The sequence below is a fragment of the Otolemur garnettii genome, unplaced genomic scaffold (assembly GCF_000181295.1).
Source record: "Otolemur garnettii isolate 467f Iridium unplaced genomic scaffold, OtoGar3 scaffold00170, whole genome shotgun sequence".
NCBI classification, from domain to species: domain Eukaryota; kingdom Metazoa; phylum Chordata; class Mammalia; order Primates; family Galagidae; genus Otolemur; species Otolemur garnettii.
The window spans coordinates 3,525,989-3,539,583 of NW_003852565.1; the positions used below are offsets into that span (position 1 = coordinate 3,525,989).

Here is a 13,595-nt window from a genome sequence, read left to right on the forward strand (position 1 = left end):
CTTAACAGGTGGGACCTCCTCTTCAACTGTGAATTCTTGAGAGCAGGGATTGGAACTGTTGATCTATTATTGTTTCCCAAGGCCTGGCACATAAATAGTTCTGGGTAAATAAAATCTCAAAAGTTTATTCAAGACATTAATGCATATCTTTTTAAAAGTAAACTGCTCTTTTTACTTTACACCTGAAATGAGAAAATTTTTAGAAACTACTGGGTCTCATCTTGACTAGGAATAGTTTAAACAATTTATTACTCACTTAGTAGATACTAAGTCATTTTTCTGTGAAAATATACTTGAAGAAAAATATGGGAGAAAAAAATTTTTCACATAGACTAACGTATGTATATATGTAGAAGTACAGCACTACAAATAGTTTAAAGATTCTTGATAATATTCAGGGAGGCAATTTTTACCAGAAAGTATTTCTAAATTTGAAAATGGATAAAGCAAAGAGCATAGTGGGTTCCTGAATCAAGTCCGACACTAAAATCATGCACAAATATACATATTTAACATTAATGAACTAAAAGGGATACGGGTAATTTTTCCATATTCCTAGGAGGAATTAGAATCCTCCTTGATCTTAGCAAAGCACTGGATTGTCATTCTGACATCCAGAACAGATTTTATTTCCCTTCCTTCTTTAATCTTTTCGCGATTCAGGGATTTCTGCCACACCAGGTTATTACAAAATTGCATTTCATTCAATCTGTACTTAAGTAGCATAGCTAAAAGTATCTTCACATGCTATTCCTATTTGGTATTAATAGTTTGCCTTAGTTCTATTTATTTATTTATTTGCAGTTTTTGGCCAGGGCTGAGTTTGAACCCACCACCTCTGGCATATGGGGCCGGTGCCCTACTCCTTGAGCCATAGGCCCCACCCTGCCTTAGTTCTAACAACAAAGTCTTTAACGATTTTCATTCTCAGTTGTCTATTTCGACATGTGGTAATATGTGAAAGATAAATCCTTAAAAAATTACAATTCTAGCTAGTCCCTTCCATAAAATATAACAGCAAATAGTTTCCAAATGAGGCTCTGTAATGGGGGAAATGAAAAATGAATAGTTAAGTTAAAACATCTTAAAATTGAACCAAGCTTAAGACTGTCATTTATCATTAGTTGACCTAGGAAAAAACTCTTTTAGCTTATTCTTTTTATAACTGGCTAATTTTTTTTATAGTTGTTACAGTTGTGACTATGTTAAAAAGATGCTCTAAGAACGACAATTCAAAAATACACTTACGATGTATTGTTGTGGTTATAACGAATTAGAGTACTAGATGACTGAGGCCTCACATAGTATTCTAAGGGCTTATCAGCAAAGTTGCAAGCCTTGAGACTATATGAATTGTGATTCTCTTATAACTCTGCTGGCAAGCGTTGTAAAACCATAAAAAGATAAAACACCTTTAAATAAAATGGTGACCCTGATACTGAATATGACGCATGCCTCTAAATGGGTTCAGCTATCATAAAGATCAAAATTAGCAAATCTAACATAATCGATAACCTAGTTAACGTGGCCACTGCAGTAGAGCTTTTACTTCTAGGCTCTGGTAAACTAGTGACAAATCCTGAGTTGGCCTAAGTAGCTGACCTTGGTCCCCTGACAGCTGGCTCGCACTATCGGGCCATCGCTGCAAAGGCTACAAGGACCGCTCCAGGCGGAAATGGGGTCGGGGACCCTGTGACAAGGCTTCGGCGCCGCCTCTGGCTGGGGGCTATCAGCCCCGCCGGGGCCAACTTTTGGAGCCGATACATCCCCAAATAAAATTGGAGGCGTCCCTGGGTTGGGTAGACGAAGAATTCCTCAGCCCTTCTGGAGGGATGTAAGGGGTTTCGGGAGCATACCCCAGGTTTCCAAGGGGGTCACTAACAGCCGAGACTAGAAAGAGGTATTAACCCCTCGATCCAGTCCCAAGATGGCGACCGACCCTGGTTCCGACTCCGCGGAACCGCAGACCACCTCCCCCTTCCCTGTGGCCCCTGCGCTGGCGGCGACGGCAAGCAGGAGGGGGACAGAGCCGGCGAGGGAGGGAGGGGCCGAGCGCAGAGCCCGCCTGCGCGCGCCTTGGCCCCGCCCCACGTCCTCGCGTCAGGGCCTGGAGCTCTCGCCCGGCCGGGCGGCGCGCGTTGCCTGCCGGGATACTCGGCCCGCCCAGCCAGTCCGCCCGTCTTGCGCCCCTGCCGCGAGATCCGTGTTTCTCCCAAGATGGTGGCGCTGGGCTCAGGGTGACTACAGGATACGACAGGGCTTTTTCTCCTTCGCCAGAACCCGGACACACCAGCTTTCGCTCGCTCGCGCGCTCCGCCGCCGCGTAGCCATCCGCCGGCTCCGGCGCCCGCCATCCGCCGCCTACTTACGCTTCACCTCTGCCGACCCGGCGTTCTCGGCTGCGGGCGGCGGCGCCTCCCGTGGCTCCTCCTCGGAATAGCTCGCGGCCTATAGCCCCTGCCAGGAGGGCCCTGCAGCCCCCCAGTGTGGTCAGGCAGCGGCTACTGGCGACAAACGTCGGGATTTTGGTGGCCCCGGGGCCTCCTTTCCCGGCATCGGTTTCCGGAGAAGGAAGCGCGGGTCCCGCATGAGCCCCGGCGGTGGCGGCAGCGAAAGGGAACGAGGAGGTGGCGGGCGGAGGCGGCGGGCGAGGGCGACAACGACCATTGAGGCGGCCGCCGCTGCGAGGGCCGCAGCCCAGGCGCGGGGGCGACGACAGGTCAGTGTTGTCGCGGACGCGGCCTGGGCTGGCGGCGCTTGCTCCCCTCGGTCCCCTCGGTCTCCCCGTCACCCTTCGGGCCCCCGCTGGCGAGGGTAGGCTCCCGGTCCCCAGCCCCCACTCCCACCCCTGTGGCGAGGGTTTGGGGGCGCGTGGTCTGTAGGGGCTGGTGCCAGGAGTAGGCCCCTGGTGGCAGCGGCTGCCGCAGCCCTAACTGTCAGTCCTGGCTGAGCGCTGGAGGAAGGGTTTTGTCGCCCGAGAGGACGCGAGCGGGCCCGGGGCGGGGCGGGACGTGCAGGGCGTAGAGAATTGGGCGTCCTTGGAGCGAGGCTCGCCGAGCCTGACCGGGCCGCAGGCTGGGAAGGACAGGCTTTCTCTTCTAAAGGGGAGCTCTTTCTCGGCTTCTTCAAGATTTTTGGCTCTCTCGGGGAAGACATATTTAACCGTGTGCTTGGTGGGTTGGAGTTCTGGGGGTGGTTCAATGGAAAGAGAGCGGATGAAGTGGTATGTCAAGCCCAAGGGTTACGTTCACAGATAACTCCTGTGTTGCTGGTCACCGGGATTTCTGAAGTTGAACGTGAGTTATTGGGTTTGCCAGAGACTGCTGTGCTAAATGCAAACCTGCATGCAAGCAGTTGGCTTTTTTTCCCCCTTTTCAGTTGAGAAAACGAAAAGACCTTTTCCATGTAGAGGCTTTTGTTGGTGAAGTCAGAATTGAATGTACCAAATAGCTATAATATTTAAAAAAAATTTTTAAATATAGATCCTGGTTAATCTTAGAGTTCTTGAAAGATAATTTATTGTCTAAATTTTTCATGACTTCCTGTGGGTATGCTAAGATAGAAATAGTACAAAATATGTTTGGGATTATATTAAGTGGTTAGAATGTTGTTGAAAATGTAAACTAATAGCATATGGGATTTACCGTCCAAAGTTACTATCAATTAGGAGGGAATATGGACATGACTCTAATTTTGGATCATTCCACTGCTTACAGTGTTGGGAGAAGCGGCCGATTATCCCACAACTTTTGGAGAGAGAAGGGGTTTGCAGGAGAGGTGTCCTAAAGTTTAAGAAGTATAACTGTTAAAAGTTGCATGTCAGAGACACATAGGGACCCAGTAAATTTTGTTGAATAAATTGGACAAGTGGGATGGGAAGTGTTTCCTCATACCTCTGACTACTAGTACTTAAGAGGTTATTTGCTAAATCATGTAAAATTTAGAATTCAGGAGAGATAACAAATTTTTGTTTGTGGTATGTATAGTGGAATTAGCTTTGGAATTAGATTCTGCTTTTAAATCTAAACTGGTTATCACAGTTTTAGTAAATGAATACAATATCAGTGCTGCTGCTGTTAGGCTCTAAGGATGACCAGAAGCTTTAGAAAGAAACCCTGATAAGCGTCACTCTCACACACACACTGAAATAGCTTCAGGAAATAATTTGTAGTCTTTATGTATTTCTAATATATATAGAAGGAATACAAGAACAGAACACAAAGAAATAACTTGTAATCTTTATTAGCAAAATTAAAATGTAAGCTGTGGAAGCCTTATTGTGTCAATATTTATAAGCTAGCTTTAGTTTGCTCTGTAGTTTGTACACCATCCTCTGGACATTGCCCTTGTCCTTGTCCATCCCTTCCCCTGCACCCGTTTAATTGTACAGAGAATTTCTTTTCAGGGATTTTGTAAGCTGGTTTATTTTTTCCTGAATTCTCTCTCTCTCTCTCTTTTTTTTTTTTTTTTTCATTTTTCATGGCTTAAAAAATAACTTTGTAAGTAAAGGTACTTAATAGTCAGAGGTGTGAGGAAAACATTCTCGTTCCACTTGTCTTGTCCTTTTAAACAAGATTTATTGGGTGCCTACAGTGTCTTTGATAGGTAACATTTAATTGGTTGTGTTTCTTAAATTTTATATCACTTTTATGTCAATTTCCTTTTTCCTCTCCAAAAAAATTTGTAATAATTTAATATACCACTCAGTATCAGTCAGTGGAATGATCCCAAACTATAGGTCATAGCTAAAATTTTCAGCCCAAGCAGTAGTAATGATTCCAAATGTCTGTTTTCTTAAATGATTATTGCTTATGTTCTTCAGTGATGTTGCATACTTTTTATTTAGACCTGTAATTGTGTAGGTCTAAATGTAAAAAAATTACATTAAGCATATATGCAGTTGTTAAAAAATTAGTTTTCAGATTTTTATGAATGAAGAACAAGTTTTCAAAAGTGATCTTTCAAGTAAGATACTTGAATAAAGTATTAGGTGCTCTTTTCATGATGGTTCAGACAACAGTTTTGGCTGGTTTTGAGTTCCCCATCATTGCCAAGGGTAAAGGTAATCAGAGACGACATGGTAGGTACATGTATAGTGGAGATAGCTTTGGAATTAGACCCTGCTTTTAATTCTGAGTTATGAGGATTAAAGTATGTAAAATGCCTACACATAGGCATTCAATAAATATTACCTCAGAAATCTTCCTGTTTAGTGTTTTCTGAGTGGTCTCAAAGCACCTTTGGTATCATGGACTGTAGCATATTATCCTTTATGTTGTTTCTTTTCTTTCTCATTAGCTGTGAACTCATTCTTTAAGGTGTAGGGCTCCTAGTGTTTTCTAGATGTTTTAGGCTTCGGGGGCTGCTATTACAAAATGCCATGAACTGAGTGGCTTATAAAAATAATTTATTTCTCACAGTTTTGGAGGGCTGAGAATTCCAAGATCAAGGTGGTGGTAAATTCTCACAGTTTTGGGAGGCTGAGAATTCTAAGATCAAGGTGCTCGTAAATTTGATATCTTCTTGATTCGTAGACAGCTGTCTTACTGTAACCTCCTGTTGGGGAAGGATAGAGGGTCTCTTTTATAAGGACACTAACCCCATTCATGAGGGTAGAGCTGCCCAAAGGCTTCACTTTTGTTTTAGAGGTTAGTTAGGCTTTTGCATAGGAGTTTTGGGAGAACACATTCAGATCATAGCACCAGAGTATGTATAAATTGTAATAGTTACTGGTAAATCAGTAAATGGTCAGCTAACTTATTATGACTAGATGTTTTGTAAGCTTATAATCTAGTGACTTTCTTCACAGAATACCATTTTTTTGTGTGTAAGACACATAATGGTCCTTCATTTTCCTAGTGCTCTTCTGATCTTAGGGCAGGTCTGTGAATTTAATACATCCTACCTACCAGCTGCTATTCTAAAGACTTAACTGTTTTACTCCTTGTTTTTATACAACTCACTGGCACATTTATACTTCATATCTTTTTCCCAACCTATCACTTATTATCTTGCACATAATGTGTTTGTATTTATGTGTATGTGTATATATGTATATAAAATAAAAAAAATTTACTCTGGTAGTTGTCTGTAAATACTCTTTTTTTTTGTAGGGGTGATTATCATTCTGTCTCTGGCAGTAAGTAGATTGAGCCAGTTACTGTCATTTTATACACAAAGAAATTGAAGTGCAAAGCTTTAAAATGATTTTCTTCAGGTCATTCAGATGCAGGGCCAGAACTAGAATCTGAGTGTGTGTTTGTTTTTCATTTCAAATTAATATGAGGGTAAAATTTTTTAGGTTACATTCTCACTTCCCAAGGCAAAGTGCAAGTTGTAATCGAGTCCTTCACCGAGGGGGTGTGCCGAACATCCCACATTGTGTACATTAGGTGAAATCCCGCTAAATGCCCTCTTTCCTTCCTCCTCCCCACTAATGCCTTTTTCCTCCCCCTTTCTAGACTATATTTGTGTTTTATTGTTTGTGTGGCCAGCCATCGTTTTCCTTTTTGGAGACAGGTGAGTGTTTTCTACACTGGTTTGTCCCCCCCCCCCCCTTTTTAAGCAAGGCCAATCACTTCAGAATCTACACTATTAATAGAAGGCAACATTGACAGGATGCCACCAATGGACCTTTAGTTTCTTCTAATAAAGGAAATGAAGTAAAATTACATTAAATAGAATTATTAGTATTCATCTTCTAGAAATTGTCCTCAATCACAGAATGTTTGAAGTTGCGATATATTTTTAATGAAGTGACTTATTAATACAGAATGAATTTCTTTGCCAGCTTTCATTTTCATTTACTTTCAGCACTGTCACTTACAGTGCTTTGGTCTGAGTTATCTATAACAAGTAAATACTATTATGGATGATAATTACAAAGGAAGCTTATTATTAGGCCTGTCTGGGAATGAAATTAGCATTTTTAATACTGTCTTTTGTACATGAGGTTTAGCTGGAAGTCAGTTACTAGTTTGAGTCTAAGCCTTGTTACTGAACTCTCTAAATACAAAATTTTAAGTGCTTCAGAGTCTAAATGTGAACAAAAGCCACTAAGAACTGTTGAAGTGGAGGAAGAAGCACTAATTTGGTGTCTGAAAATCTTGGGCTCTTCCTTCTTGTCTATTTTCTTAGCTGGACATGAATAGGTATTTAGCCTTTTAAGCTTTTGTTCTGTCAAATGAAGGCGAGATTTAGTTTCAGAAGAGTATGCTTTTCCAATGCGATCATTCTTAAAGTATATTAAAAGCCTGTTCTTACAGACATTATTTTGGGAAATTTTTAGTGTGTGAATTTATCTTAAATATCTGAACTACCTTTGACATGAACAATAGATCTTAATAGTGATGCATTATTCAATGTTACTGATCCAAAGTCAAATCCTTTTTGTAATTTGCTCTACTAGATCTGCTGTGTTAATTTGATAAATGGCAAGTGAATCATAAGATTGACCTGAAAGGGAAAGAGATTTTAGGGGACATAGAACCATACAGAATAAGATTACTACTGTAGTTCAGTAAGACATCACATGCAGGCCATAGAAGAGAATCCTGTGTAAGACTTCATAAACATCAGCATCTGTGGTGCAAGTAAAAGTTAAGTATAGAGGTATAGAGGTAGTATATTAGCCCTGAATACTTGACTATACCAGTAGGATAAAGTCTTCCTTACATCAAAACCGTTGGTTTTCTGTACCTCTCAGGATTAATTGAGGTCAAGATAGCACAGATCCCTTTAAGTTACAGAAATCGGCTCGGCGCCTGTGGCTCAACCGGCTAGGGCGCCAGCCACGTACACCTAAGGTGGCGGGTTCGAATCCCCAGCCCAGGCCCGCCAAACAACAATGATGGCTGCAACCAAAGAAAAGAGCCAGGCGTTGTGGTGGGCGTCTGTGGTCCCAGCTACTTGGGAGGTGGAGGCAGGAGACTAGCTTGAGCCCAGGAGTTGGAGGTTGCTGTGAGCTGTAATGCCGCAGCACTCTACCCAGGGGGACAGCTTGAGGCTCTGTCTCAAAAAAAAAAAATAAGTTACAGAAATCAAAGATGAAGAAAAATATTAGACTTATCTATGTGTATACAGGCTTGTACTTCTTTTCTGGTTCTTAATGTGTATTTGCTGTATATACTTTCCACAATTCAACAAGTTGCTTTTCACATTTAAGACAAGCACTATTGCACTCATATTTCTTACCTATGGGCTGAATGAAGATGCTGCCAGTGCTGTCCTTTAACTCATGTTCTTTTCATGTCAAAGTCATTACTTTGTCTCCTTGTATTAAGGAAAGATGGATGACTTACTATTTCAAGCTTCTTATAGACTTCTGTCTCAGTAGCTTCCCTCGCATGTGTGAGAAAAGTGGTCTTAGAATTGCCCTTGTGTACTCGCCACCATTCTAACTCATTTGTTTTTATAATTTTTGTGATGTAGAATACATTCTGATTCTCCTCCAAATTAGATACACAGACACTACAGAGAATAATATAACCACCAACCATGTATGCACCATTCACTGTGGACAAATGTCACTTTTTGTCACTTTCTTGCTCTCTAGCTCCCTCTCTGAAACTCACTGGTGTTAATTTCTTCTCAGATGATCCCTTTAGGACTGCAATAACACTACAGGAATTTCTTCTCTTCATATTTCCAACAAACACTTTCTTTCCTGTGTCTTATCTGATGTAAAGCATTATGCTGGTCTTTGGAAAGGATGAAATGCACAGTAACGTTTTCTATTACTATATAAAGCTAATCATGAGAGGGCAGCACTTGTGGCTCAAAGGAGTAGGGTGCTGGCCCCATATACCGGAGGTGGGTTCAAACCTGGCCCGGGGCCCAAAAAAAAAAAAAAGCTAATTATGAGTCAGGGGGACATCTGGGTTATTTCCAGGTTATTAATTATCTTAGTACTTTTTTCTTAATTCTATTTATTGTGCCTCTGTGTGTGCACCAATATTTATTGCCTCCTTGTAATGTGTCCCAAATAACGATATTTAGTATTTGTCTTTGCTAAATATTTTAACTTTTTGTCTTGGGAATTAAAAATGTTTTGAGAGCACCTACTGTATGTGACATGTATACTAATTGCTAAGTCCTGTTTTCATAAAGATTGAGTTGGTACATTTTTTCCCCCTAGTTTTCTTTTTTTTTTTTTTATTTTAATTGAATGGTAACTATGTACATTAATGCACTTCTGGGGTTTCCCCTAGTTTTCTGAAGTAACTATTATGTTCTTTTGTTGATAACAGAAAATATGCTGTTTAAGATAACAGATTTAGAGTTTGTAAGAAATGAAAAGCTTTCCTAATTACTTTAGCTGCTTCATTCTCATTTAGTTTCTTACACACTTTGCTGTCCCTGTAACATATGAAACATGTTTAAAAAACAGAAAAAAAGTAGGAAATTATTGGTTAATGGATAAAGTTTGATAACTCGGGAAGGAATACACTCTGCTTGACAGAATGGAAATGCTTAAAAGTTAACTATAGTATTGCAATAAGAACATTTAGGTAGAAGAATTGAGCTAATTTCAGTCTTTTATACAAATAAAGTTAGATTTCTGCATTTTAAATCATGTATATTTCTTTAATTTTATTGCTTGGAGTACTCTTTTTCAAATTATCTTAACAATGAAAAAGATCTTGCAGTCTTAATTAAGTCAATAGGAATCAGTCCCCTTTCTCTCCCAGTCCCCATTTCTCTTATTCCATCTTTTGGCTAAATGAAAGATAGGGGATGAATTTAAAAATAGGTGGATCTTAGCTAGAGAATATAGGTGGGTTACTTATCTCAAAAGAAATTAATTTTATTCCTAGGTTGAAGATTCTATAAGAATGGTAAATATTTGCTGGCTTATTTAAAGTTTCTCATGTGCAGTTTTAGGCATTGTAAATGCTGGGTGAATGGACTGCATTCTAGCTCTCAGTCCTACATACCTCTGTGAGCTGATAAACTTTGTATAATAAGGAATACTCTTAGGCTTCAGAACGTAGAAGTAATTTTAAGTGAAGCTAGGAAAAACGAGGGGTCAGTTTACTCCCTTTGTGGTGAATTTAACACAAATTTCCAAGAACAGTTTGGGGCGGGGGTGTATTTACTCTCCATATTGCTAGTTGATGCCAGATTTTGAGAAATTGGGGCTGATCTCTCTTAGATGGTCAAGCCCTAATTCTCTTAAGTGATATTTTAGACACCTAGTATATGTCTAAAATTTCCACACTAAAATAGTATTTATTGTATATCATTCTGATACAGTTCCGTAGTTCTTTTATGAAGTAAGGCAGTTGGATTAGATGATCTCTCTCCCAAGGCCACTTTCAACTTGGACATTACATACTAATGTGTCAGTTTTTTCTTTAAAAATTTATGTATCTTTAATTTTTTTTATTGTCTGGGAGTTATCGAGGGCACTGAGAATTAGGTTACACTGATTGCATTTGTTATATGAAGTCCATCTTATAATTGTGTCCCACCCTAAGAGATGTGCCATATACCATGTCCCTCTATCCCCTCTCTCCTCTCTCTCTGCTCTCTCATTCCCCTACCCCACCCCTTGTATTAGCTCATCTACTGCCTTCATATTAGAATTCAGTACATTGGATTCTTGCTTCTCCATTCTTGTGATGCTTTGCTAAGAATGTGTTCCACCTCTATCCAGGTTAATAAAAAGATGTGAAATCTTCATCTTTTTAAATGGCTGAATAGTATTTATGTATATGAATATACATATACCACAGCTTGTTAATCCATTCCTGGGTTGGTGGGAATTTAGATTGTTTCCACAATTTGGTGATTATAAATTGAGCTGCGATAAATAGTCTAGGGCAAATGTCCTTATAATAAAAGGATTTCTATTCTTCTGGGTAAATGCCTAGTAAAGGATCAAGTGGGAGGTCTAATTTGAGTTCTTTGAGGATTCTCCATACTTCCTTTCAAAAAGGTTGTACTAGTTTGTAGTTCTGGCAGCAGTGTAAAAGTGTTCCCTTCTCTCCACATCCATATCAGCATCTGCAGCTTTGAGACTTGTGATGTGGGCCATTCTCACTGGGGTTAGGTGTTAATCTCAGGGTGGTTTTGATTTGCATATTTCTGATGATTAGGGACAATGATAATTTTCTCATATGTTTGTTAGACATTCATCTGTCTTCTTTAGAGAAGGTTCTATTCATGTCTCTTGCTGAGTGATATATGGGATTGTTGCATCTTTTTTGTTGTTGTTGATTAATTTGAGTTCTCTGTAGATCCTAGTTATCAAGTTTTTGTCTGATTCATAATATGCAGATATCTTTTCCCATTCTGAAGATTGTTTGCTTTCATTGTTGTTTCCTTGCTGTATAGAAGCTTTTCAGTTTAAGCCCCATTTGTTTATTTTTGTTGTTGTAATTGCCATGGAAGTCTTCATAAGATCTTTCCTCAGGCCAATATCTTCAAGTGTTTTCCCCACACTTTCTTTTTTTTTTTAAATGCAGTTTTTGGCCGGGGCTGGGTTTGAACCCACCGCCTCTGGTATATGGGGCCGGCACCCTACTCCTTTGAGCCACAGGTGCCGCCCTTTCCCACACTTTCTTTGAGGATTTTTATTGTTTCATGCCTTAGGTTTAGATCTTTTATCCATCTTGAATCAATTTTTGTAAGTAGTGAGATGTGTGGGTCCAGTTTCAGTCTTTTACATGTGATTATCCAGTTCTCCCTACATCATTTATTGAATAGGAGTTCTTTTTCCTAGCGTATGTTCTTAATTTGGTTTCTCAATGATCAGGTGACTGTAATATGTTAGTTTCATCTCTTGATTTTCTTTTTTTTTTTTTTTTTTTTGAGACAGTCTTAAGCTATCACCCTGGGTAGAGTGCCGTGGCATTATAGCTCACAGCAACCTCAAACTCTTGGGTGTAAGTGATCCTCTTGCCTCAGCCTCCCAAGTAGCTGGGACTACAGGTGCCCACCACAACACCTGGCTTTTTATTTGTTGTTGTTGCAGTTGTTGTTTTAGTTGGCCTGGGCTGGGTTCAAACCCACCAGTCTCAGTGTATGTGGCTGGCGCCCTACACACTAAGCTACAGGCACCACCCTAGATGGATACTTTTCAGCAGCTAAATTCATTGAAGTGCTGTAACCAATCAGGCAAGTGGCTGGGCCCATGGCCCCGTGTAGTGCATTGCACTGGTGAGGCTGTTGTCCTCAGTGCCTCAGAACCATGGTGTGTTGTGGGAGGGGGGCGGTGCTTGGCTAGGTGTGCTGTAAAAGGGAGGAGCAGAATGCTTTTTCTTCCTTCATTTGGATACTGTAGCCTGTGGGAGGAAGGGTAGAGGGGTAGAGGGGTCATGACTCAGCTGTCCTCCAGCGAAGTCTGGCTGCTGGTGCTGAGACCCTTTCCTTGGCACCTGGCATTGCGCAGTTCAGGCCCAGGTCTCATACAGTGGCCAGGAGTCCACAGCCCACATCCTGTGCATGTAGACATGTGGACCCCTCCTGCACAGGAGAGGCCTCCTACCCCTGTCCACGTGGAAAGCATGTTTGCATAATACAGGCTTCTGCTTCACAGCACACCTTACGTGTGGCCTTCATCACCCAGCGGGGCCCACTTGACGGCAGGCAGTCATTTGGGGCAGCGTGATGCCCATGGGGGCTGTGGGCCAACCTGACAGCTGTGCCAGCTGCAGTGCCTCATTCCTCAGAAGCAGCCCTCTTGTACTCAAGTGGCTGTGGCCCTCTTGAGAGGAATAGGTTGGGGCAGCCCAGAGCTCGCATAGCAAAGGATGGTGACTTGGTGGAAAAGGGTGGGGAGTGTGAGACCAGTGGTCCTTTTCATTTGAAATTGGTCTGTTCAGGAGATCTGTTTCATCTGGGCTAAGTCTAGGGAGAGGATGTGATTCCAAATATTGATCTATTTCCTTCACATTATCAAATTTCTGGGCATAGAGTTTCTGGTAGTATTCAGAGATGATCTCTTGTATCTCTGTGACATCAGTTGTTATTTCCCCTTTATCATGTCTGATTGAGGTTACTAGAGATTTTAATTTTTTACTTCTAGTTAGTCTGGCCAAGGGCTTATCTATTTTATTTATTTTTTCAAAAAAGCAACTCCTTGTTTTATTAATTTTCTGAATGATTCTTTTTTTTTCGATTTCATTGATCTCTGATTTAATTTGATCTCTGTAAACTACAACCTTTTTGGAAGGAAGTAGGGAGAAACCTTTAAGACTCAACCTAGACCTCCCGTTTGATCTTGCAATCCCATTACTGGGCATCTATCCAGAAGGGAAAAAAACCTTTTATTATAAAGACACTTGTACTAGGCTGTTTATTGCAGCCCAATTTATAATCGCTAAAATGTGGAAACAGGCCTAAATGTCCTTCATCCCAGGAATGGATGGGTAAGCTGTGGTATATGTATATCATGGAATACTATTCAGCCATCAAAAATAATGGAGATTTTACAGCATTTGTGCTAACCTGGATGGAGGTAGAACACATTATTCTTAGTGAAGCATCACAGGAATGGAGAAGTAAGAATTCTATGTATTCAACTTTGATATGAAGACAATTAATGGGGTGGTGGCCAAAGGAGTAAGGCACTTGCCCCATATGCTGGAGGT

General features: G+C 41.0%; 1 protein-coding gene across 6 annotated transcripts in view; it reads left to right on the forward strand.

Moving 5' to 3' along the window:
• The first annotated feature begins 2,113 nt into the window (after positions 1-2,113).
• UBE3A (ubiquitin protein ligase E3A) overlaps positions 2,114-13,595 on the forward strand; it is a 120,933-nt gene continuing 109,451 nt past the window's right edge. For 4 of the 6 annotated variants that reach the window (XM_023519296.1, XM_023519295.1, XM_023519297.1 and 1 more), the window contains exon 1: positions 2,140-2,719. The gene's annotated coding sequence lies outside the window, so the exon portion shown is untranslated. The other 2 variants (XM_012811620.2, XM_023519294.1) reach the window with 2 other exon arrangements.